The sequence below is a fragment of the Amblyomma maculatum genome, chromosome 9 (assembly GCF_055883805.1).
Source record: "Amblyomma maculatum isolate TAMU_Amacu chromosome 9, ASM5588380v1, whole genome shotgun sequence".
Taxonomy (NCBI): domain Eukaryota; kingdom Metazoa; phylum Arthropoda; class Arachnida; order Ixodida; family Ixodidae; genus Amblyomma; species Amblyomma maculatum.
This window is the reverse complement of record NC_139352.1, coordinates 41690329-41718099: the sequence shown is the minus strand read 5'-3', so window position 1 is coordinate 41718099 and position 27771 is coordinate 41690329. Positions and strand designations below refer to the sequence as shown.

General features: G+C 43.3%; 1 pseudogene; it reads left to right on the top strand.

Annotated features, from left to right (window-relative positions):
- LOC146178924 (galactose-3-O-sulfotransferase 3-like) overlaps positions 1 to 27577 on the top strand; it is a 40648-nt pseudogene extending 13071 nt beyond the window's left edge.
- Positions 27578 to 27771: the final 194 nt, after the last annotated feature.

Sequence of the window (27771 nt, the reverse complement as noted above, 5' to 3'; positions counted from 1 at the left end):
CAGTTGAAACCTCAGCGGTGATGCACGCATTGCGAAATCAGGGGGTAGACGAGCCGTACGTGAAAGTGCTTGAAGATATTTATAGTGGCTGCACAGCAACCATAGTTCTGCATAAAGAAAGTAACAAAATTCCCATAAAGAAAGGTGTTAGGCAAGGAGACACAATCTCCCCAGTACTATTCACAGCTTGTTTAGAGGAAGTATTCAGAGACTTGGAATGGGAGCAGTTAGGGATAACTGTAGGTGGAGAATACCTCAGTAATCTGCGATTTGCTGATGACATTGCCTTGCTAAGCAACTCGGGGGATGAACTGCAAATAATGATTGATGTCCTAGACAGGAAAAGTAGAAAGGTAGGCTTGAAAATCAATATGCAGGAGACTAAGGTAATGTTCAACAGCCTCAGGAAGGAACACAGGTTACATTAGGTAGCGAAATACTGGAAGTAGTAGGCGAATATGTCTACTTAGGACAGGTAGTAACCGCAGATCCGAACCACGAAAAGGAAATAACAAGAAGAATACGATTGGGATGGAGCGCATTTGGCAAGCACTCACAGATTATGACTAGCAACTTACCGGTATCGCTCAAGAGGAAAGTATACATTAGTTGCATCTTGCCTGTACTTACCTATGGGGCTGAAACGGGGAGGCTAACCAAGAGAGTTCTACTTATGTTGAGGACAACCCAGAGGGCTATGGAACGAAAAATGGTAGGGGTAACATTAAGAGATAGAAAGCGTGCAGAGTGGGTCAGAGAAATAACTCACTTTACCGACATTCTAGTGAAAATTAAGAAGAAGAAATGGAAGTGGCCAGGAGATGTAGTGCGAAGAGAGGATAACCGATGGTCGCTTAGGGTAACAAACTGGATATCAGCCATGCCTATGAATAAAGGGCACCACGCAATCCAGTAATCTTAAACAAAGTTCTAGGGGTAATATTGCCGCTCTCAGTTTCGCAATAGCTGGAGCCAAAGTTTATATCTACCCTCCACTGCATCATAGGTCTGATCACCACCATGGTCACTTGTATTATCGTGCCTAAGTAAGGGCGCCATTAGGTTTTAGCACGACGCCATTAAATGCCCTCACGGCTGAATTTGGCGCTGCCAGTGTCGACATCTGAAGCGAAAAATCACATACCTTGGCACGGTCTTATCCTCAGGTGCAAAAACTTCCAACTAGTGCTTCGCAGATGAGATCAGAGGCTGAGGTTTGAAATCCAAGAACCTTAGATTCCAAGTTACACAGGCTGCTTATGGACAGCACAGATCCGTTGGCACAAATTGTTTTAGCGCGGCTTTATACCTTCATCTGGTGGTGTTCCATACACTAGTGTGACTACAATATAGCAGTATGTATGAGGTAGTAGACTTAATATCTTCACAAACGATTAACGAGGTATTTTGAGACATAAACGAGTGTTATTATTCCACAGTACGCTAAATGATTATGCTATCGCCCATGCAAGAAACGGTCATAAATAAAATATTAACTTCTGAACCGTTCATAGGGCGGGGACCACTTCCTTTTAGCTGACTCGGATCCGATAGGATGCCCTATAGTTGTCGAGATCACTTTCAGGTCAAAGTTTCAAGCCGAATAGGATCATCAATACTCGCGGTTAGAGAAGCTGAAAGTTTCACGCTACCCCTCAAAAATATTGTCGTGATTCTCGAAAAATAGTTCTACTATATGCAAAAGTCAATTTTTCTGTCGGCAATGACCTGTACCTTGCTTGAGCTTGCTAAGCCAGAATATCAACGTTTAGGCTATGACCAAGGAAATGCTATGATCATCTTATTCCTCACGAGCACGGGGACTAGATCCGCTATAGCGTCATGCCCTTTGACATTGACCCCTGACCATTTGCCTTTTAACTTTGACCCTTCTATATGACTTTGACGTTACTGATAAAGCGTTACTGGATCCTCATAAAGCCGTGTTCCTGTCACTTTAGTTGTAACTTTTGATTGGAGAGTGATCCAAAACCCAGCAACGTATATGAAGAGAAACCTCGACGTTTGCATCGCAATTAATTACTTAGTGACGACAAACACCATGTCCAGCCCGAGCCAGAGTTATCTCGACCTTTGGGCATTATCGTGGATAACCCACCACCACTTTTCTCGATTGAAGGACGCTTACATTTAGGGTGCAAGGGATTTGATTTCCATTTAACCCTTTCACTTCAAAAGTGTGATCTGAGTTGCCAGCTCTTTCCAACTCGGCAATGCCGCTTGTGTCGTGACAATATGCAACCCTCCGACAAATCACTGGCCCGACGACATCATTTAGTAAAATCCTCGCAATATCACGACAATTTTTTTCATTTATTTGTGTTCATAATGCAGATAATTGGTGAGGTCCAAGCAGGAACGGCAACAGCAGTGAACAGTGCAATAATATAGAACAATGACGCAAAACCAAATGCGGACATGATTTGCCAATGCACTAATGATTGCGACAAATAATAATAATGTAACTTCAAAATATAGCTAAATATACACAAGTTACAGTGCTTAGGGCTGCGTAATGAGTTCCGGTTCTTAATGGTACGAGGATTAAACGAAAACTGCAAAAATTGGTCTGTGAGAAATACGCTGTTAATAAAGCTTTGATATGGTGTCGGGTATTTCTTGTCAGCATGGGAAAAAATAAAGCGAGGGCTGAAGTCTGATTTTGTTGTTCAGAAGTATGGAGACAAAATCTTAAAGATTACTTTGCCTTCTTACCTGCGGTGGTTCATTACTATGAGCAAACATTAGTTCATATGGGGCGTCTGTGCGGATAAACTTCGAATATATAAAGCTAACGGCTTTTTTTTTTTGTATTCTTTCTGGCGTTTTGGTATTGAACTTAGTGTAAGGATCTCAAAATATGCGCGCGTGTTCGAGGTTTGGCGTATTTAGTGTATTAGAACCTAAAAGCTTAACAACACCGGAACCGTTGGGGAGCGTATGGATACTAATAGTTTTTCTGAACTCGATATGAACAGATATTATTGCTATGCGATTTCTAAGAAAGGTTGCTAAAAAGTGTTACACCTCAGTATTTTACTGACGTCCATTGTTGCACTCTTAATGATACGAAGTTGTATAAATATACACATGGATTTGTTTTTGAGTCATACGAAGGAAAGCCCTTTTTCTCACTTAGGAGACTTGTCTCAACGCTTGCACCAGCATACAATATCAGTAAGGCTGTGTTAGGGTCCGACTGGACATTTATGTTATTATCTTCCCGAAATAAAACACAGTCGTCTGCATACAGCCGAATGTGTACACCAGGCAAACCGTCATTGCCAGTGTCATTTATATATATACAAAGAACCCCTAAGGCCCCAGAACGCTCTTCTGAGGCACACCCTATTACCTGGGAGACAGCCAAAGGAATAACGCCCGAGTGCATTGTTATGTACGGTTTTTAAATAATGATTCCCCCAGGAAATAAAGATGCTTGGAATGCCTATGTTTCCTTAGATTTAGAATAAGACTATGAGGCGGTACTTTTTAAATGCTTTAATGAAATGTGGAAACATCGCGTAAGTTTGGCTGTTATTTTCAAAGGGTGTCGGTAAAAGAACGGACAAGGTAAGCAGTTGTATCAATGTGTAAAATCCTATGGCGATGCGATCACACCAAATTGTGAGTGCACTGCGGCAACGCATCCCCTAAGTTCCCACGATCAGGTTTCTTGGCCTGCTGCTAAACAAGAGCGGCCGCAACAACGAGACCACCAACAAGCTTACCACTAGGCAACGGACGCCACCAGGCTAATACGCCCAGTCTCGACACGACGGACAGTGAATACAGTCACGTGCACCTCGTCCAGTCGTTCGTGATCAGTCCCATCGCTCACATTGCGGCCTACCTCAGCTGGCTGGTCACTGACATTGCCAAGATTAACAAGCTGATAAGACGGGCTTACAAGACTGCACTGGGCTTAATGGAGACCACGAGTATGACTCGGCCCCTGCAGCTAGGGGTCCATAAAACCCTATAAAATATAGCCAAGGCGCAGCTCAGCGCGCAACTGGAGCGCTCTCTACCACCAAGATGGGCCGCGGTATAATGACGTTCCTGAGTTACAATCCCTCAGCTCCCAACCCGCAGTCGTATGAGATGAGCGAGTAAGAGAGGGCCCACATCCACATGGACCCCATCCCGAAGAACGTGCACCCCAGTACAACCAAGAACGGCGGAGGTGCGGACCAAGGCCCCCGCCGAGCAACACACTAAAGACCTGCACGCCTCATACGTGGAGGCAGCGGTATACAGGCGAGAAGTATTTGCGACGGTGGTTGTTGCGACGGCAACCGGCACCAAGGCAACGCCAGGAGCGTGCAGTGCACAGACGCAGAGACGTTGAGGAGGCTTCAAAGTGTAGCGCAGTCTACGGACAAGGACACTCAAATATTAGCCGTTCAGCAGGCCCGGGGTGCGCTAGCAAAACGTAATCCTACGTCAAATCTCAAACAGGTCCAGCTGGGGTAGTGCAGAGTAGACATAACTACGGGTCGACCTTCGCCAACTTCATGACGCTTTAAACTGACAGTTGCCGACATGTGATAACATTATTCATACCAACCTAAATACTCGTTAAAGCTAGTAGCGATGTATTCTAATCTTTCGCAACAAAAGGATGTTAAGGCAGGTCCAGTTTTTGCACGACACCGGTCGCCGTTTTTAACCACAGGCACACCCCGGGCTGCTTTCCAGTCATCAGGTACTCTTGCTGTCAACAAATAAAAACGAACAGCTTTCATCAGATTTTTGAGCAGTTATTTCACGTAGTAGCTACGAAATGAATTTGGTAAATCATTGGGTCCTGGTAAAGTTGTAGCTTTTAAGTTTCGTATAGCATGGAGACGAAAGCTTTATGAGAGAAAATGAAAATGAGATGGATATGCTGATGTTGGCATTGACTCATCATAAGGCTTTGATTGTTAGAACACGTTGTGGAAATAACTTTTAAAATTCTCAGCAATAATATCCTGATTTGTAGCCCCTGTATTGCCGATTCGCGTTCTAGATATGGGCGTCTTTGTTTCGATAATGCGGCGCCGACATTTACTGGAGTCATATTGTACGAAGTGTGGTAACGTTGTCTTGTATTAACCTTTTGAGTGGCACACAATGTGCTAGCTTTTTTCTTGTCTTACAGAATATTCTCTTTTGTGCACTAGTTATTTTAGAATTTTAGATACGGCGTTTCAGCTGAATATTAATAAAAGTTCTCCAAGGGGTCTGTTTCGGAATAATAATAATAATAATTTGTTCGCAGGAGGGGAAAGGCGCAGTATCCGTCACACTTGTTCTGTGGACACCTGAACCGCGCCGTGAGGGAAGGGAGGAAGGTGGAAGTTAAAGTGGAAAGATAGAAAGGGGAGCCATAATGGAGGTCTACGGAGTAATGTCGACCACCTGGGGTATTTGATTAATTAAAACTTTATTTTCCACCGGTTTAGGAGACCCCCAACTCCCCACTCCTGGCACGCGGCCTGAGGAACGGGGGCTGGAACCTGGGGATCTTTAACGTCCGCTGACATCGCACAGCACACGGACGCCACTTCGTTTCGCCTCCATTGAAACGCAGCCGCCGCGGTTGGGTTCGAACCTGTTTCGGAATGTATATCTACTTTTCTGATGCGAAATTGCCCAAACAATAGGGGCACGTTTTCTTAAACAAAGTCAACAGTGCGCATTCATCAGTGCAATCAAACTGTGTAGAGCCTGTGTGGACGTCGTTGATGTTGAGACGTCATCCGTACGTCTGCAGGCACGAACATACCGTGATGCACACTACCTTGGTCTGAAAAGCAGGGTTTTCGCTATGGAAATGCCAACTACGTGAACAAGCCCATTTCTGACCGGCAGTGTACAGCGCGTTCATGAAAGGCATGGGGCACAAAGGCTAAAACTATAACTGAGCTGCTTGTGCGAATAGGCGCATGGGTTGACGAAAAACTTCGCAAAAGATGAGGTCCGCATGTTTGTTGCAGCCTAAACGCAGCGGCAGCCGCTCCAAGTCAAAATCTGGCAAGTTTAAGACACCAAATAACATTATTTTGTTATTTTTCTGTATGCTGGCATGGGGGTGTATTTGTAGCTCAGATAGATAATCATGTGCGACGTTAGGAGCCCAGTAGAATGCGTACAAAACAAAGCAATGGCCCCAAACACACCGTCAGGCAAAGGCATTCAAAATCAAGTACGTCTTCCAGCAAAGCGCCCTTTATGTTGTTTTATAATCGCTGCTACTATTCCACTTCTCGAAGGCCTATCGTTAGCGAAGGCCTGTTCGAGGGGGGTGGACAAGGTCGCCAAGAATTTCATCGGGCAGCCACGTTTCGACAATAAAGGTCACGGGAGGATGAGACTAGAGACGGAGGATTGAAAGCTGCTCAGTCTTATTAATAATGCTTCGGGCATTAACTTAAATATTGAGAGCCGCTTATCATTCTTCGTATTTCTCTTTTTGGTGTGAATACGTTTATGATGGGCAAACCTGTTTTGCGGAGCAGGAGCATTCTGATTGCTCCAAAGTTTCAGGTCTGAGGTGCTGCTTGAGCCCTTGAAGGCTTGTGGTTTTTTTTTTTTTTTTTTTGGGGGGGGGGTGGATAATTTTGTTTCTTTTTAGTGGTTACTTCTCGTTCTTCCAGTCGTCCCATCATAGGCTTGGCTATTGATAAACAGTCTGACAAATGCCAGTGATACGTTATCGTCTTTATCGCGGTTTGGCTTGGCACTGATATTTGATTTATCTCTCTCTGATTTAAGGTGTGACTGTGATCTCTGATTTAAAGCCTTCCTCAATCAATATCTCAGTACTTTTTAGTATACGCGCTTCTTTCAAATTCTGGTAAGAAAATAATAGCTTGAATGTAATGGGCCTCGTTTAGTTTTTTTCAGTCTTTCATAGACGCTGAACCCTTCCAATGTTAATCGATGGGAGTTCACTTTTCTTAACAGCCCATTCTAAGACCTCGGAAGTCAAAATTTGCTCGAAGCTACGCGCAGCTAAATTTCACCAGCAAACATGGTTTCTGAGGTTGTCTATTCAGTTTTCGAGGTTTTGAATTACACAATTCATTATTGCTTGCTAGTTTTAACAGCGAATGTTTTTTAGCTTCCAGTCTCGATACTGTATATAATTTGGTGTCGATGTCATTCAGTATATCTTCTTTTATTTCGCTATCTGCTCCATTTTTTCCAGTTGCTTTTCAAGTTGTGCATTATTGGGTCCGAGATTTGACTCAATATCCCCCTCCAGCACAGCAGTGCTTCAAAGTAGAGGCCAAATTGATAGAACGAACAACAGATCCTTGGACAGGGCAGCGAACATAGTAAGACATCACTAGAACAATACACTTTGTATAATCATTCCCCAACTTCAGAATCAAGACAAAATGAAGGAGTGCCACACAGCTTAAAATGCTGCTGTGCCCAAAGAATGTGCAGGCCCAGAGTGGGTTTTCTATAGGCAGGTCGCCTACGGGCACTGTTCCTGGGTCATGCGCGTTGACATCAGTCCGACTAGTCGCTGACTCTTTTATTGGCTGATCAGAGCATTTCGGTAGACGCACCGGATTCACGTGAAAGCGGGTGATATTCGGGGTGAGGTTGTCATCTTCCAGCATTTACAGCCTATCAAAGCTGCTGACTGTGCCTACAGCATGCCGCTACACAGATGCGGCAATAAGACAAATGGATTAAGTGACCACATACGTGAGATGCCGCCGTGCCCAGTTACGGGTTTTCCCGGGAGAGGGCTTGTCGCCTATCTCGTCGGCACGTCGCGGCCTAGCTTTATTGATCTCAGTGCGTGCCCCACAACTGAGCAGCAGTCGAAGTTCTTTCGGTATGTATGCCGAACGTTAGACTCTCTCAGCGCTACCTTGCCCAGGGGTCGACGAGTATCACACACTGGCCTGCCCCGTTTCCGAGCTCCTTGCCATAAATTATGCTTCACCAAAGCAATTGTAGCAGAGCGGGCAGGTATGCTGGACTTCTTCCGTTTTGCTACCTAACGTCCATGACTTCTGCTGGCTTGGGGTCTGTCCCACTAGAGGGCGTATTGTGGCGTGGGAGTGTGCGCTCTCTCTCAGATGCCCGCAATACGGCCTCTTGGGAACTAAAGTGTACGCAATGTTTGACTTAACGTTAACTTCAAGGGCATTCTCCAGACCGTTGTCGGCTATGTTCTCGACAAGGCTCAGCGCTTGCACAGACCGAGTGATGTGCTTACACATACGTTGCTCGAGGTCGAAGCGTTGCTTTCATGATAATAGAGAGGCCTCGCATCACTGCAAGAACGGCTCCAGTAATCCATGTTTCCAACGCTCCAACGCCCGCAGGTGCATCTTTTCGGAAAGGTCTGCGTTGACCTCATCTGCTTGCAAGAGCAGGAGTTTATTTCATTAGTGTGAGTAGAGACGTTGTGACAGCACGGCTGCTGTCAGGTACGGTGCGCGTATGTCAGTCGCGTTACGTGCTTCCTCTGCGTTTCGCGCAGAACCGGCAGGGATAGGGACTGGGGCGGACTTCCATCTGCTCCATGTGATTGACTATGTTTGGCGACTGTAGTTTCATTACTGTCCTCTGATTGTTTTATTAACAGGCAGCAGTCATTTGTGAGCTTTTTGTGCTTCGATTAACAAATGTTTCTTTAGAAAAAAAAACGAAAATGGTAACTTTTTTTTAAACTGAGTGATACGTGAAAGCTTTTGCGCATGAATGGAAGTTGTTCAAATGACGTGCAATGCACAGCGGGAGAATGGGTTGCAGTTTATACGTGAGGCAATCTACTGCGGGACTAGCGGCGACGTTCCTACCCGCTCGCCACGAAAGATCCCTAGGCACAAATCGGGGCCATGCCGATGTCTTTTTCTGTGTTTGTTTAGAGTGAAAGCCGTACAAATCAATATACGAGCATTAGACAGGTTTTCTAAGTTCCATCTGGAATTTAACGCGGTTAGATCTAGGGTGCCATGTGAAAGCACCCTTTGAATTACGTATCTCCCCACGTATCTCCCCTGGGAAGTAGCGGAAGGAATGAGTTGTAGCGTAATGGGAAATAGGAATTAGGATAGGGTAATGGGAAGTTGGAGGGGAATGTGGGCAGCGTAGGATTTGACTGTCAGACAATTCGAGTCGAGCTCCCATATGGGCCTCCGTAGAGGGCGATCACTCGCTCTTAGCCGAATATGCGGCCCTCGGCCCTTGGATTATTCCACCACCGCAATGCGTTTGCCGGGTCTCCGGCTTCTGAGACAGGTTCCCTACATCAAGCCGCTTTTGAGGTTCCCCGTCCCCCCAGCTCGGTTCCCCACCCGGACTCTAGTTGAAGTACTGAGAGATAGATTTTGCAACGTTCATGCCTACTTCAAGGTACTCCGCAAGTGGCCAGACTTTAATCTGGCGCACACTGATGGATACTCTTTCACGGTTTTCGCTCGGCAGTGCATGTTGGAAGGTACATTTCATCGGCGTCCTGGAAACGGAAAGGAAATGCTTTAATCCCATCCAATGATATTGTATTAGTGTTTAGCACGAAGATAACCGCAAAGGCTCATAAATAATTACTGTCTAACCAATGCGTTTTGTGTTCGCGATCTCGCCATTGTGCGTCCGGATTGTTGTGCTCAGGGCAAATTTCTTTATCCAGTATATCAGGTTTCAATGGAAGTTGTGTTAAAATGAGAATGTTACTCATTTTTCGTGGAGATCTGACTTTGTTTTTTAGTCTCCAATCAAGAAATGATAACGAAAGCAAAGTGTCTGGTTTTTAGGATTCTTTTGGGCATTCTTTCAAACTTTACTTTGCTGCTACCTTCTAAAATTTAGTACGATATCTGTCTGAAGCTCGAGGTGTAGGTCACAGTATTGGCACACAGTTTGTCAACGAATAATTTGAAGAGATTAGCTTGTACCTCAGCATAATTCACTAGGCGTTCTTATCTTTACGCGTGGGCGACGAAAAGTCTGCCGACCGAAAATAAAGAACCGTGGAGCTTGTATGACCAGTCAAAAATATTTGTTTGTCTTAGAAAGGGAGAAAATTTTGCTTTCTACGGCAGTATTGCTTTTCTGGTGCGTGTTTGTTTTGAAAGTGGCGAGGGGGAGGGGGGACGACCAAAACTGTGAACGCACTAGCAGTGAGTGCCAATCACTGCGGTGCCGAAGGTTCATAGCAGTATTCTGTAATTTTGATTATCAAGCACTGCCCTGTCTTCGAGGCTAAAAAACAGGATATCAGATAAGATCGAGCGGTTATGAGCACCATCAAATTTTTGTAGCTCTTTTTAAGTTGTTCTTTCAAGTTAATCAGTGTGTCATAATTAGCAGCTCGGTTTGGAGAGGAGAGAGAAGCGAAAATAGACCCTAGCGTGGCTATCTGCATAACTTTTTTTAAGCTTTTAATTTTTTTGTCTCTTTGCTTCGGCTTATCTTTATAACCACAAGATAAATAATATTCGATACTTCTCTCTGTTCATTTACGTTCACACCTGCAAACAGACGAAAAGCTTGTCACACTACCCCTACAATTTGGCCCTGGATTGGATTCAATATCTCCTACATTTCTCCTACCTTTAATGTGTTTCAGTTTCGAAACAGCGTTTCCAAACACATGAAACTTCAGAAGTGCTGCCGGTGAAATCATGCAGACCTTAACACTAGTACGACACTAGTACGTTCCATTGTCGAGCACAGCGCCACAAATTATAACCCTTATCAATCTTATCTGAATAAAAACTAAAAATGATTCAATACCTGTCACTCCACTTTAGGTATTCCCGTTACTGGCGTTACGGTAGCGTGACAACTCTGCGTGAAAGAGCGGGCCTCTCGACGTTGCAATGTCCTGCGTGCAGGAAATTTCTTTTCCTCCTGTATCACAATTGTATACACGTAGAAATACCTAAAGCTACCTTATCGGCTGTTTTAAGTGAAATAGCTTTTAGCATGGGTATAAGACTCTTTTTGTGTTGCATGTGACTTGTTCAAATTTTTATTTTTCTCGTTCCCTTGAAAAATGAACCTCCCCACCGAATTATGAGTGATATTTCAATTGATGCTTTTTCTACCAACGAAGAATATTTTGTTAAAGAAATGGCACATCCCTAAAGTTGTTGAACCCCCGTCTTTTTTGTGTAACTAATATAATATGCTTGCTTCCACAGATCGGCATTCTGACACGATGATTACTGTACATCTTTTTCCTCTTGCCTTCGAACACTACAGCTGTTGTTTGTAATTTCCTCCCACTCCTGTCACAGCCTGAGACAGGCACCATAGTATTGTGAAATATATAAATACCATAAAGACAAATATTTGCCCTTTACGTGAATTTTATCACTCCTGTCGGAGCGAGAGAAAGGCTCACAGTGTTGCAAAATAAATAAATAAAAAACACTTGCCCTTTGGGAGAACTGTTTTAGAGCAATTTCTCTTCAGCCTCCTCATGTTTTCCAAATTTTGTAATATTCCCTCAAACGGGTCGCTGCGCCTTTTCGAACACTATAATGCGCCTAACACGGAATTTATAACTGAAATCAACTCGACAAAGTAGTGCAGCGTTTAGGGCGCGCGACTACTGTACAGAAGGACGCGAGATGGAATCCTGGCTGCTGCGGCCGCTTTTCGATAGAAACGAAGGCAAGGCGTCATGTGCTATGTGACATCAGTGCACGTTAAAGAATCCGATGGGAGACAGATGAGGTGAATTCGGACTCCCATCTCTTGGAGAGCGTGCCACAATCTGCTGTGATCTACGCAGTCAAACGCTTTCGCATAATCAATAAAGCGGAAGTAGATGGGTTTCTGGAACTGCTTTTTCCATGATCCAGCGAAGGTTGGCAATCTGGCCTCTAGTTCCTCTGTCCTTGCGAAACCCAGCTTGCACATCCGGAAGCTCTCGATCCACATACTGCTGCAGCCTACCTTGGAGGATTTTCAAAATCACCTTGCTAGCATGCGGAATAAGCGCGATCGTGCGGTAGTTGGAACAATCTTTGGCACTGCCTTTCTTTGGAATGGGGATGTAAACTGACCTCCTTCAATCTTGTGGCCACTGCAGGGTTGTCCGAATCTTCTGACATAATGTATGCAGAATGTTAACAGCGTCATGGTTGAGGTTTTGAAGCAACTCAGCTGGAATGCCATCAATTCTGCTAGCTTTATTCCTAGCAAGGCCGGATAAGGCCCATTCAACTTCACTCTTCAGGATGCCCGGCTCAAGATCAGCAATCGCAACTGTCTTATGTTGGGTTTGCACATCCAGGGCCTTCTTGTACAGTTCTTCTGTGTATTCCTGCCACCTCTTCTTTATCTCTGAGGCTTCAGTGAGGTCACTTCCCCGTTCGTTCTTTATCACGCCCAGCTTAGCACAGAAGCTTCCTTTGATATTTTTGATTGTCTTATACAGAGCTCTTGTGTTCCTCAATTGGCTGTTCTCAACTGCTTGGCATTGTATGTTCAGGAAGGCATTCTTATCTCTCCTTGCTATTTTCTAAAAATCCTCATTGAGAACCTTTTATCCTTCCCTTTTCCCCATAACTTTTGCCATCCTCCTTTCCTCAGCTATTTGCAAAGCCTCTTTATCAAAGCTTTGCTAATAGCTTTGCAAATTGGAACATTACAATAAGGTAAAATTTATAAATATATCTAAAAACAAATACGTGATAATGACCGTCCCACTCAGAAGCAATCAATAGGGCTCCCCTTGCCTGCCCTTCTGAAGTATGTTATGGTTTCGCCACAGTATGGTGTTAATTTGATAAAAATTGTCCGTACTGTGCGGAACGTACACTGGCAGTTCGGTATTTTAACCAAGTTTATTCCATCTTATTAAATTTAGCGCTATGCGTCCTAATAAATTGTGTTAAATCAATTATGTACATACAGCGCTTGATATGGCGGCTTATATCAGCGAAGGCACGCCTTTTGGATGTGGCCGAATTAGTACTTGTATTGTTAAATAGCGCCCCTTTTATTCTGCAGCCGGTGCTGTTAATATCGTTTAGTCCCTGACCGAATTTTCACATGTACAGGCCTCCATTTGCCAGTTTCTACCGCACTTAACCCTTTAAGTGGCGAAGGCTCATCCCGACCTCATTAGCCAAAGCGGCTGGACTGGACAGCTGGAGAATGACCTCTATTACTCCTGACATCTTGACCCGGCGGCACCGTCTGGTTGTCACAAACCTAGACTACTGTTCTGTACAGGCCCTGTCAGTGTGATGCAGAGAATGCAGCATCCGCCCGCGTAATTACTTCATATAAGTGAAGTTTATTCTGCCTCTATTTCTGTTTTTTTTAACCATTTCGCTATTACTCAGCAGTGGCTTTTGCAGAGAGTTTTGAGAACAACTCCACGCAAACCGTTTGAGAGCAGACTGCAAATTTTTCGCGGGCTCATCATTCTAAAGCTTCAAGAAATCGGACCAAGCGAGACCCAAGTAATGAGGGTGAGTTGAACGTTTGCTAGCGTTGGCAGCCATGAAGATTGTGGTTCATTGGTTACGTAGCCAACGCTGTATGTAGTGCGAAGTAGGACATTCGTAGTGAATTAAACGGCTGAGTTAAAGTTACTGCTGTATTTTATTATCAGCAATGAAATATTGCATTTTAGGCCTAAATTAAGTACCAGTTCTAGTGCTTATTTTAGCTCAAGGAAACATATATGCAACCTGATTCCGACTAAACAACTGGTCGTACTGCGACAAAACGTTTTGTGGGTCACGTGACAATGGTTATTTCTTATAGTTGAGTTTGAGCTAGGGTAGCTATAGGGTAGGGTACCGACAGGAAGCCTGCATTGTGCTCAGCAGGTTAGTTATCTGCACACAACGTGTACCACTCGACATCAACTTCTATTTGATAAAAGCAGTTGTTGGATTGTCGACAGAAGGTTGTCAGCTGAGATGTCACGCTTTCGAGAGCGAGAGTTAAAAATAAATTAACAAACCTTGTCTTTACCAGAAAGTGAACCTCCATACCTTTGATCCCAAGCCAAGCACTTTACCAACTCCGCCACGCCCCTTTTTCTTTCTTTATTGCATTATGCATGGGAAAACTTCCGTAAAGAAAGGAAAAACCCCGAAATTTTTTTTAGACATGGTATTTATTACACTGAGACAATGGCCTATACGCATGAACTAAATACAAAGCATTTAAAAAACAGTGTGAAATCAACCATATACACAATCTGATACACCAAGTCAAACTCGAAACAAGATACAATGGAGAGCATATCACTAAGAGTGAGTACCACTCCGGTTTAAAGTCAACCTACATGTGCATACAAGTGCTTCGGCAGGAACTCCCTCTATGAATATGGTAATAATGTTGGCTGGTACGTGAACAGGTCTTGAGTTGGTCCCTGATGGCGCAGTTCTTGCCTCCGGAACTGCGGCCGTTAGTTTTCCGTGTTAACGGCTGGTTGGCGGCGGAGCATCGGAGAATGGGAACGACGGCCAGGAGAAGGCGAGCGGTGGGAACGGCGATCGTAACTTGAAGAGGACTGCGGAGGAGGCTCAGGGAACACAGGCGAGGGGGACGGAGGAAGGTTCTACATTGCCTCACGTGTATAGTCGTAGGGACGAGGGCCACGATTGCGGCACAAACGAGCCACATGGCCGGCGACTCCACAGGCGTAGCAGATAGGTCGGTTGTCTTGTGTGCGCCAGGAGTCGGAAGGGCGTGGCTGTGGTCGACGGCGGAGAACTGGACGATAAGGTGGGATTGTAGGTTGCTCATTTTGCTGGCGTCCCTGAGGCTTTGTACCACTGCTGACTTGCTTTAAGGGCTAAAGCATCTATATGTCATTGGGAACGTCGTTTATCTTTCGCTTTTGTTCTTTTTATATATTTTATTATCCTTCTTGGTTTTAGCATTCTTGTTTTATTTTTTATTCATGTAATGTTATTTTGTACATTTTAAAGTTTTTGTATTATATTTCTTTAATTTCACTAGCTATCATAACTATTCGGGGTCTCAATTTACCGCTCGAGATTATATTATGACCCAATTATTGAATTCAAATTATTGTGTTAATTCCAAAGGCAACGCGGATATATATATAGAAGGGGATTTTTTGGGCTGTTTTGAGAACACGGACCTTTCTTTGTCGGGCTTCTGCAGACGAATGTCAATCTCGCGGCCGAGCCATAAATATGTGCGATTTCTGCGCCACGTCTGACTTTTTTTAAGCATGATATTTTTTAAGCATAAAGCGAAGATAATGCTTGTACACGCATGTAAGCTTTTCTGGAAATTCCGTAAGGCCTTTGTAATATTTTAGACCCGAGAAAACGGTACATTCATATATATATATATATATATATATATATATATATATATATATATATATATATATATATATGAATGCACCGTTTTCTCGAGTCTAAAAGATTACAAAGGCCTTATGGCATTTCCAGAAAAGCTTTCATGCGTGTACAAGCATTATCTTCGCTTTTTTGAAAGCGTAATTTTGGGATAATCAGAACATTAAACTAGCTGTCACAAGACAAAAAACATTCGTGTCACAGCTGCCGTTGGTATTAAAGTTTAGGTGATAATAGGAAAAATATCCTTAAGACTATAAGGAAGTTTTCGACCTCTGACCCTTAGGTCTTTTTTGTGGAAAAACAGGATTACTTATCTTCGTTTGTACAATACATAGTGTATTTTAATTTTTCACTTTTTTGGAAACCTACGCACTCTAGTTCAAAGAGGTGTGATAGACAAAAATTAATTCCCGGTATAAAAACTACCAAGTCCAATTAGAAACTCCTTCGAGCCTTCGTGAATTTGAAACAGTTCTGGTTTTCAAGCACGTATAAGATCTGGCTACGTGCTCCTTCTTTGATTATATTCCGCCTAAAATGATCAATATTCATGTCGTGTAGCCTTTCTTTAACACTCTGCAGAATCCGCCCATAGAAAATAGATTTGCTTTTCAAACTGAAACGTGATAATGATGTATTTGTTCAAGATTTTAGCAATCAAGGATTCATTTGATGTGATGAAAATTTTCACCTCTACATTTATTTCTTGAGAAGACACAAGAACCAGCAACGCCATGACAGACGCCGTTCTCTTTCACATTTATACCGCTGCATGTTTCACGGCAAGAGGTGAAAAGTCACAAACATTTTATTGACCCCTTATTTTTATCTGCTTAAATCTGCGTTATGATTGACATTTACATAATAGGGACGAAAAGAAATGCATGGGCACGACCCCTTAAATACCTCCAGGGACATTTGAGTACATTATTATTTTTATAAATATAAGTAGTTGATCCAAAAACTTAGACTTTCTATAAGTAAAGAAACAAAACACGGAAGCACACAATAACATTACCAGTGAAAAAAATGCAAAAAAGTGTCGGATTGCGCATGACTTGCTAAAAGTTGAGCAATATAAAAACCCATTAAAAAAAGCCTTTGCCATTCTACGGAGTTCGAGTGACTCATGATCATGAGGGCAATGTCTTCCTTGACTTCGCAGGTTACAGTCCAGACCTCTAGCATCCACGCAACCTCCACCGTGTTCCGCCACGAAACGCAGTGTGTGTTTCCTAAAAATGCACAAGTGCGCAAGCTCCACGGTGCAGAACATCCTAATGCGTTATGGCGATACACACAACCTCTCGTTCGCACTGCCATCTGTGGGCCATATGATGGGATACCCCCAGCCCTTCGTGCGGACCATGGCCACCGTTGGGAAGCCGCCGTTTGACTTCCTTGCGCATCACACTCGCTTCCAGGAAGCCGAAATGAGGGCTTTGCTCCGCCGAGACCCAATCTTCGTAACCATCGTGCGTGAGCCGGCTGCGCTGTTCGAGTCTCTCTACTCATACTACTCTTACGATGTAAGTTTTGATGCCACATTCATTCAGAATGGTTGACTGGTTGCCAAAAGTGAGGTTCTGTATTTCTTCGATTTTGACTGAAGGTATTTCCACGCGGTTGCTCATAGTTCACAGGTTATATGTGTAATGAAATACGGGTTATATAGAGACCCACAGTATCGGCACTGAACCCGCGTCTACCCTGCTCTCGTTTTCTGTGGTCTCACATTGACGCTCTGCAGCTTTAGTATGTTAGAAGATGTTTTAAACTTTAATGGCGGTATAAGTTTGCAGCTCGAGACAGAAGAGGTAGTGGGGACGTAGTCCCTCAATCTTGGATCCCGTGGGTCTTGAGCGCTGTGCGGATCCGCCGAGCGAACGCCTTTTGGGCCGATGGATCATGCCATCCGAACAGGGTCGCCTCCCAGTCCTCTCGGGTAGAAGTAGTGGCGAAAGGAGTGTGCCACCTCTCCATAGCCTCACACACCAGGGTTCATCAAACGAGTAATTGAGTAATTGAAGTGATATAGAGCCACTGGGCATAGCAGAATGTTTATAAGGAGCCTAGGTAGAGTTCATTCGAACTCTACAGGTGGGTCGGTTTTTTTCTGCGCATTTCCAACAAGCGATAAGGTTTGTTGTCAGAGAATGTGGGGTAATACCACATGTATTGTGTAACTGCATGGCGTAGCCCTTCGTGAGAAGACGATGAGACAGAAGTGCGCTGGTGATTGGAGGATGCCGAATGGACTTTTGCTGTTCTATTTTCACCTGTAACAATATTTTGCTACATCGGCAGCCTCTTACTCAAACCATTAGGCTGCCCTTGATAAAACGTGCAATTCTGAGTTCCAGGAATGAGAAGACCGCGACGCGTTGCCCCAACATGAAGGCCTTATCCACAATCAAATTGTGGAAAAAAGTCATTGACATGACCACTTTTTCTTCTTAGTGAACGGACGGAGACAAAAAAAAGCTGTCGAAATAAGATGCACACTAGCTATGTTCAGCTAAAGAGGGTGCTGGAAGCAGTATGAGGTGCAGTCCTGAGCACTGCACGCGCGGCGAGAAAACTGCTCGCCAGATTTTTCCGACCAAGAAGCAGGTATTTTTTAGATATGCGTAAGGCACCCTCCTTGATATACTTGCCATCTTTTTCAAGCAATTTTGTCTAGCACATATTTTATACAGAAAAAAATACAAACGTTGCGGTTCGCGTGGAGTATGTCACATTTTCTAACGGGTGTGCGTTGTACGCTTCTTGTGAAGCCTGCGGGCGCCTGCACTGCATCCAAAAATGGAGCGCGAACCTAGAAAACTTGTGATGTCTTTTCGCATGGCTTCAACGTAGTTATACGAGAGAAAGATGTGTTCTTTATTATTCTACGCTATTTTAACAATGTTGTACACGCTTTCATGGACAGAATATAGAGCATGCTCAACATTCTGCTTAATAGCAGACACGCTGGTACTTTTAACACCGCCTCTTATTCTGCCATTATTTTATGTCTTTAAATTGGTTTTCGGCAGCGGAAGGGGCAACATCTGTCTCACTCTTCAGCTGACACCTGCTCTTAACTCGGTCAGTGTTCCACTGCGTTTTCATCTCGCAATGTTTTATTATTTGTCTTTAACCTGGTTTTAGGGGAAAACAAGGCGCAGTATCTGTCTGAGGTTTCGGTGGACGCCTACAGTCAATTAAGTCCGGTTGATTTCAAAAAGGCTCGAAATTAGTAGAACCCAAAGAAGCGGATATTAACTGCGGACATTAAAGTAGAACCACGGACATTAAAATGAAAACATCTCTTTGCGGGAAACTCAATATTAACAACTAATTTTATTTCAAAAGCGTGCAGACTCTCCTTCGAAAATGTGTCCAAACTCTGAAATTTTGTCTCCAAGAACACATATGCTTGTGAGCTCAAAATAACATGTTACTTCCTATGTCATTGTTTTATTTGTTGCTGATAGTACAGACCCCAGGACACATGGTAGGGACAAAAAACGCTGCTCCGGTCACGCTGTTTGTCCTGGTGACTGTGGTTTTGTAGCATAAACGACGCTGCACCGGAGATTGCTTAGACATTGACGCAAATCCGGTTCCAGCATACAACCGAAGCGTTTTCTGATTTGATTTGTTTTGTGTTTACAAGATCTGGCGCAGGGCAAATAACTTCATATGCTAGTGTAATTGTCAACTCTTTCTAATTAGCTAAGAAACCTTGCAATGTTTTCTTCAAGCCCTTGAAGCAAACTTCACAGCTCAAGTTGGCATAATGTCCCGTCTTCCTAGGAATTCTGTTGAAGTTGAATACATATACACTATTTTTTATGAGCGCGTTTGGTTTTTGTTTTGTTTTTTGCACTCTGCAAGAATATATCCGCTGAGCTCTGCCTGGGTTGCTTATATATTTCTGTAATTTATTAGGAAAACCAAACACGGTTTATTTTCTATTGTTCTCGAAACTCCCCCACAGAAACTAAAGATGAACTATAAAACAAAGATTTTGCTGCACGTTGCAATATTGAGCGATTCCTAGCAATGTGTTCATCAATTCATCTTGCTTCCATCAACATTTCAATCAAATTCAAAAGGGGTGTCCAAGAATAACGCGCTTGAAAATTTGTAGCGCACAGAAAGAAGTAAGCAGCGACTGTCACTCTTTTTCACTACTCACAATGCTGGCTTGCGTGCGTAAGTTTAGCGTTTTCTTGGAATTTTCCCTACCGCGCCCGCCACGACACTTGCAATTTCACTTTAAAACAAGCCGTTCGGACATTCTTTTAAAGGGCATTCCCCTATTGGCTGAAAAGCGGCAAGAATATTCTCTCGATTCAACTAGTGCACAGTTGTGTGCAGCCGCCTTACTAACCAGCATTTGTTATCAGTGCGAGTTTGTTTGCACGCTTTGGGTCCGCAGCCTTTGTTATATCTTACTGCCCAAGGTATTAATAGCTGCAGAAATGCTAGAAAATAATCGCTGAGTTGTTGAAGATGAACACGGGACGATCTTCTGTCATGCCTTAACCCGAGACCAAGTGCTCTTTCGGCGTCTCCAGGACCTCAGCACTGGGTATTCCCATAAATTCACAAAGTGTACGTTTTAGATTTGCCGAACAATTGTTTCGTGCGAAATTTTTCTTGCGCCATTCATCACCTTCGAACACAACAGTAGAAAAAAAGTTTTATTTCTTTCGTCCTCACTTTTTTTGGAAGAGTAATAGAGAATTTATTCTCATTATCTTGATTGAAATGCACTTCTTGTCCTTCCAACAGCAAATCCTTCACATCAAGCTAGACCAACTGCCAGCCGCCGTGAAAAGTGTATCCTCAGAGCATCCTCTCCAGACTTTCCACCCAGGACCACGTCGAGGTGTACGCGGTTTTAACCAGATGGCCTTCGACCTTGGCTTTGATCTCACACAGGGTGACAACTCTTCAGCCGTGGAGGCTTTCATCAAGCACGTGGATGCCCTGTTTGACCTCGTGATGGTTGCCGAGCGCTTTAACGAGTCTCTGGTGCTTCTTCGAGACCTTCTCTGCTGGGAAGTGGACGACATGGTCATGTTCAAAATTAATGCTCGTCGGGTGAGTTCCTACTTGCGCGGATTCTGGAGACTGTTTCTTCAGAAATGCCGCTTTTTCAGGCTGCAATGTCGGCAAAACCAAAATAAAGGCGGTGGGTACTTAATTATAATGTAAATTGTGCTTTCGCGCATAGGATTTGCTGTTCTATCATTTTGGATGATTTTGTTTTCACTTTCGCATGTCTATTTTTACCCGCTAAGCCTGCAAGAGGGCAGAGGTCGGAGGGGGAGAGGTGCATGACTGTGCCTCCGCGGAATAGCAACCGTCTCATAGCAACAGTTTTTGACATTTTTTCTTCTTTCTACATTTCTATTTCGTTCTTGTTACAAGATGACCATAGTTAAATTTTCAAGTTGGGCGTGTTGGTACATAGTCTTCTGAAAAGCAGCACAAAAAAGAAATGGAAAAGAATGAGACGACAAGGTCGGGCGCTGGTGACCGTAGTTTTTTGCAAGTTGGGCGTGTTGGTACATATTCTTCTGAAAAGCAGCGACGAAAAGACGCGGACAAAGACGAAATTACAAGGACGAGTGCTAATTAGCACCCTACCTTGTCATCTCCTCCTTGTCCGCGTCTTTTTAGTGGTGATTTTCTGAGTGAAGATGACCATAGTACAAACCTCACCCCACTAAATACGTATAAAAATTTCTCACCCATGTACCTGATCTTATCTAAAAGGGTGCAAAATAGGCAATAAGCTCAACACCACGCCTTGGCATTCCCTTTCCCATTTCACCCATAAGCTCCAGAACTTTAGTCAAAGCACGGGAATGCGAAGAGATAGGGCGATGTTCTCATGATAACACCGAAAGATTTTTCAGCTGCAAATATACCTCCAGGTGGACATACTTAACGGCTTCAATTAAATACAAACCCTGCCTGTGAAGGAAACACAATTACAGCTTACCCTGAACTCGCAGTCCGGAAATGCGATTCTTTTACCGCGCAGGATCTAGTGCAACGTATTTCCATGCGCCGTTTCCCATCCAAAAACAGGCGCCCACCTTGACAAAAAAAAATCGCACAGTTGACGTCACAAGCCTACCTCACAGTGTATTCTAAATCAAAGTGGCCCAATTGCCATGTTGCAGCTTTACTGAATGGTACAAGGAGGCGGAACTAGAACTGCATCTCCTGAGCAATTTTTTGGTCGCCAAAACTCACTCATTACACTCCCAACGATAACAAAAACAAGATAAAATGAAACCTACCCCCACAATAAGAACGTTTTACAAATTACTGATCAAGCTTGTCCTTAACTCGTAGCCTACTTTAAAGAGAAGAAAACAACAAGACGATACAGCGACATTGAATAGATAGATGCAGCCCCACTAATGATATTTCATCATGAATCGGTAGCAGCAAGAACACAAGGAGAGAAAAATCGGCTTTATTTAAATGAAATAAACCAAACAAGAAAAACAAGATAAGGAAATATATACAAACCAAGAATTTTGTTACTTCCCGCGCACCACACTGAAAATCAGAGTGCAAAATGAAACAAATCCACTCGAATAGTAACAAGATCACTGATTCATAGGAAACCAAAACCAGATTCGGTAAGTATTTTTAAATTGATTTACAAGAACACACAAGCAAACAACTGTCAGCTTTCCTGCGAAGAGCGCAGAAGGAAAGGTCCAGGCGTAAAGTTTCACCAAGGCATGCTTGCAGAAACGATGCATGCTCTCTTGCAAAGCCGAAAAATGGAGCTGGTGGAAACCACTACGCCGCGCGTGCTATACAACAATTTCGATTTGTGAACCAAGCCATAATTAGGTATATTGCAATGCTTGCATACGCCCTATATTCCCGTTCTCTTTTTCCTGTTAAAATTTCGAAATGGCGATATCCACTCACATTCCGCAACTTTATTAGAAGTAGACGATATTTCTTAATGACGATATTCATTTTATTCACGTCGCGTTTGGCAGTGTACCTTCATGCATACTGTTTGAATATACATACTGCTGGCGTTTTCTCTCGACCTTCTGTATTGAAAGTAGGTAATGTAGAAAGCTCTTGGAAAAACGCAGCTGCGCGATGAACTTGAAAGCTGAAGTAACAGCCCTAAGAGGGAGAATATATACTTTTTTGCGTTGGTCGTATTACAGTTACATGCGCAAAATATTACATGAGTAATTTCCGCTGTGAATTGAATAGGCCGCTAGTGGTGGAGACTATACGGCCTGTTACGCTACTCGGCTGGCTCTCTTGGCGATGGGTTGTATGCATTAAGAGCGACTAATTCGTTCGAGAACATTTCATTAAATAGCTTGCTTAAAGCTCGCTGTTTGGTCATGCGTAGTTGTTAGAACCTGATTATGCCTGTGCTAAAACTAGGGGACTTGATCCGGTTGGCGAACGATTTCTTGACGTCAAAGATAACGTCACACCAAAAAGGCCCTATGTTCTTGTTTTCGTGGTTTCAGTACCGGATTTACGATTGTAACGGTTTAAAAACTATTTACTGTTTATGTTTAGAAATTTTATATTTTAAAGAACGAGTGTCTTGGAAACTCGAAACAGCGACCAGCTCAAAAATGCCGGAACACTGCAAGAGTACTCTTTAACTTGCATCGAAATAAATGCTTATTAATCATGGTCATTACAGCTACCTAACGTGATCCAATTTGAGGTAATGACTTATTTTAAATCAGTTACCAAATTCTTTTAGATAGAGTGGGTGAAAGGCCAGATTACCAGTGGACCTTAAAAGAATAATAAATCTGTAATGGCAGAATTTAACGGCCTGAATGAAGTCATATAATTCAAGAGCGCAATAGCGGAAAGCTTCGGAAACAACGAGGCCACCTGGGATTATTTAGCTTGGAGCAGTGTAGCACACAGCAGAAAGGCGCATGTTTGGTTTCGGCAGCGTCGATACGCTGCTGGAGTCAAACTCGTATTTCCGCAAAGCGGTGAATCGCTTTACAGACGCAAGTGGGGAAGAAAAGATGAGGTAATAAGACAATAGATTGACCTAGCTAATAAAATAAGTATTGATGGGGCGAAAACGTTACAGGTGTGTGCTCGAAGCAGAAACCGACATTCTGCGCATGCGTAATGTGGAAGTTTATTTTCAATACACCCATTATTCGAAAAGGAAAAAAATTTACTTTAACACTTTTTGTTAACATGAATAGCACGTGTTAGTTGGCTCGTTTGAGATACAAATCTCAAAACAAATTCTCACGCACCTCAATTTCTGCACAGTGAAGGGAGCCGGTCGTGTTAAAAATTGGCGGTCTAATCTGGGCTAGGCCTAGATTATTCCTCTGCAGGAATACATGCGTGCGCTGTCGCCGTGTTCTTTTGGCTACATAAAGTACACATTGTCAGGAAATTTAGTTTTTACCATGGGTTTGCTTCTGTGGTGCCGTGCAAGACAGCGGGTAGCGGCATCGGATAACGAATTAAAGCGCATTATTCACGTTGGTTACATTTACGTGTCGGGGAAAGTTGTAATCTATACAAGATGCACTTCTGTAGTGGCTTGAAGTGGACTGTGAGAGCATGACATGAATGAGATGTTAAGGTGACAAATATTAGATCCCTCCCCGTAGACCAAGAATCAAGTTATAGGCTATTGGCTAATGTAGTCGGCTAGTCTACTATTGCCAACCATGCAGCCTGGCAGACTTAAGAGCTGCCAGGCTGCATACAAAAGTGAAGAAAGAGAGGCTGCATGACCGCATTCTTCGGGACTGAGTACTGAAAGTTCCAAATGCAAATGAGCAGACTTGAGATGCCTGTTGTACTTTATTAGAACCCCCACCCCTTTCTATTGTTCTCTCCTCTCGGGGAAATCATATTTTATTGTTGTACTTTATTAGAACCCCCCCCTCCCTTTCTATTGTTCTACCCTCTCGCGGGAACAATAAAGTACAACAGGCATCTCAAGTCTGCTCCCCCGTACAACATAGAAGCGCGTATCCTAACTACACAAAGAGAAGTTTAAATGAACGTTCATTACGTAGTCTAAGAGTTGTGTGCCCTATGAAATTCATCAGTACCATGAGAAATTATCGCTGCAAATCAACTGCGAGGTAAGAAGCACTGTCTTTTCAGCTGGAATAACTGAGATAGCACAGCTCTGAATTCTGAGACGAAGCGAACAATTAAAGGAATCATCATCATCATAAGCCTGATTATACCCACTGCAGGGCGAAGGCCTCTTCCATATTTCTCCACTTAACCCGGTTCTGTGCTAGGTGCATCCACTTGACCCCTGCGAACTTCTTAATCTCATCCGCCCACCTAACTTTCTGCCGCCCCCTGCTGCGCTTTCCTTCCCTTCGAATCCAGTTTGTTACCCTCACCGACCATCGGTTATCCTCTCTTCACAATACAAGTCCTGCCCATGTCCATTTCTTCTTCTTAAATTCTACTAGAATGTCGCTAACTTGAGTTATTTCTCTGATCCACTCTGCACGATTTTTATCTCCTAATGTTACCCCTACCATTTTTCGTTCCATAGCCCTCTGGATTGTCCTCAACTTAAGTAGAACTCTCTTGGTTAGCCTTCACGTTTCAGCCCCATAGGTGAGTACAGGCAAGATGCAACTGTTAAAGGAATGCTTTCGAATAAATCGCCTCCTGCAAACGGGCCAGGCTTCCTGTCTCCATACTGATGCTGCTCTGACCGAACACAGAGATTTGACGTACCTTCAGTCAACTACACATTGTCAAATTTAACCGAGATAACGCATCACATGTATGTTATTCGGGACCGTTAAACTATGAACTTATCGAAGCGTAATCCATAAGACTGACATTAAAGGAAGGTGTGCAGTCGCAGCAGTGCTTGAATCTTGCTTAGAACCGGTGGTAGGAGAGAGAGGCCAATCGCCCGCAGAGTGTTCTAGATATCAAGATGAAGCAAACGACGTTTTTTCTGCAAATGAAGGAAACCTGCAGTAACCAATTTGTGGTTGGAAAATATAGAAGTGCGTCTGCAGCTTTATTTCAAACCTGCAGATGGCAGGCACGGGTTATCTCTGAGAATATAATTGTTTGCAGTCCCAGGTTTCTAGTGTAAATAAAAAAATGTTTTCCAGTATATTTATAATATTGGTTGTACTGTCTACGCGCCCAAATAACGAAGCAAAGTGCGTAAAACATTGTCTCTTGACACCAATACATAATTTTGTAGGTTTAGCTATTTCTGAGGCTTCCTTTTTCAGATACTACACTTTTTCAGCTGGAACAATTTCTTATGTTGCCTGCCGACTGAAAGAAGCAACATTGCAAAGAAAGTATCAGAAGGCCTACAGTGCGATTAGGAGCTCTTTCCACTCAGGTAAAACGACCTACAATGCAATTAGGGGCTCTTTCCACTCAGGCAAAAAGCGATAACAGTTGTTCGCACTACGGCTGCTATGCTAGTTTTTACGAGAAGTAAAGAGTTGCTGGTAGATCTGTAATTGATGTAAACGATTCACGTACTCTGCATCGTCAAAAAGAATGAATGCCATGATGTTTATATTTCAGCTTTGGGAATTGAATGCTTTACCATTTTAAATGTTAAGATTTCGATCTATATTTTTTACGAGCTTTATTTTAAATTTCGAAACTTCATTGTAGCTAACAATAGAGAGTCTACAACTGAGACGTCTTCGAGAGTACGTCCTCTGACTATACATTATTTCAGCCATGCGAGGCAAGATAAACCAGCCGTGAAGGTGTTGAAGGTAAAAGCAGCCTGTCCAAGACACAAATCATGTTTCTTTTTCGATCTCGAAGGAATTCCTTTTGTGACCGCTGTACAAGTAATTTCTTTAATATGCATCCATCGCAGTAAAGGCTAAAGCTGCTTTTCTCTGTATTGTTTAAATGTCAAACGTTCTAATATACCACTAGAGGCGTCTAATGCCACACAAAAATGACCAATTAGAAACGATAAAGTTCAGTCAGCCTTATTGCGCGATACACTGGCATTTAATATATTTTGTACGTGGCGTGCTATGCCCCTGATAAGTGTTGAAAATTGGGCAAAAAACAAAGAAATTGATGTTTATAGCAATGCTTCTCAAAGCGAAGTAACGGTTGCACATCACACATGCAGTGGTTATGTAGCATCAATTAATGGCTACTGACCCAGATAAACGCCAATTAAACCTGGTTGCTTCTAAAGGTTTCAACAACTTGCACGCAGACTGTCTTCCAGCGTCCCCCTCACGCATAACTGGCGGCGGAGCTGCGCAAGCTAAACGCTGTCGATGCACGGCTGTACGAGCACTTCGTCAAGCGTTTTGAGCAACGTGTGGAGCGCTTCGGGATAGAGCGTATGCGAAGTGAGCTGCGTCTGCTGGAACGAAGGACCCAGTACTGGTACCAGCAATGTGTAGCACGGGACAATGAGTCCAATAAGAGCGGCAAATTCTACGTCTACCATTCCAAGGCGAGTAGGCAACATCCGATACTAGGCAACATCTGAAGTGTCTCTAAATAAAACATTCGCTCGGCTTAAGCTTTAGTTAAACCTCGTAGGTTGCGTAAGCAAAGCCTACGTAGCTTCTCTTTCTGTTCTTTCTTCTTCTCCTTCTCCTTCCGCTCTGCTGTTTTTTCTTTTCCTTTTTCTTCTTCTTCTTTCTCCTCTTCATCTACTTTTCTTTAATTTTTTCTGTCCCTTTTTCTTGTTCTTCTCGTTCTTCTTCTCTTTCTTTTTTTTTCTTCTTCTTCTTCTCTAAAGGTCAAAAGTCAAACGTGGCTAGCGGCCGGATTTACGCGACGGGCTAAAACCTCGTGTAGTATTGCTTACGCAATAAAACATGCGCTAACTTTGGCAACACGAAAGGTGCCACAGGTTCTTTGTGTGATACCCCTCCTAACGCAGGAGACTCAAAGAATCACAGTATATAGGTGGCTGTTACAATAGTGATATTTTTCCTTTATTTAAATCTTATTTTGTCTTTAGGGAGAAAAATTAATTGCATACCTCTAATGAACGCTGTGCTTTGAAAGACTGTGAAAAACTAAAATGCCTTAACTATTCTTCGCAGGTTCTGATATATGAAGTGAAGAAAACGAGCGCCAATCTTTGCGACCTCATGACGCTGCCCGAGGTTGTCTTCACGGAGCGTCTTCGAGCGAAGCAATTTTACCGGATGGGTGCACTTCAGTGAGAGTTTCAATTTAGGACATTGACGCGCATGTATGCTTGGCTGAGTATTCTCACAATGCAATAATACTGGGGTAACATTTAGTCACACCATGACATACCAGGGTTTCAGGTGCCATGCATCTAATACTACACATGCATAATATTTAGTGCTACTTTGAACATTTTACTGTATAAAATGTCTTCAGTTTAATTTCC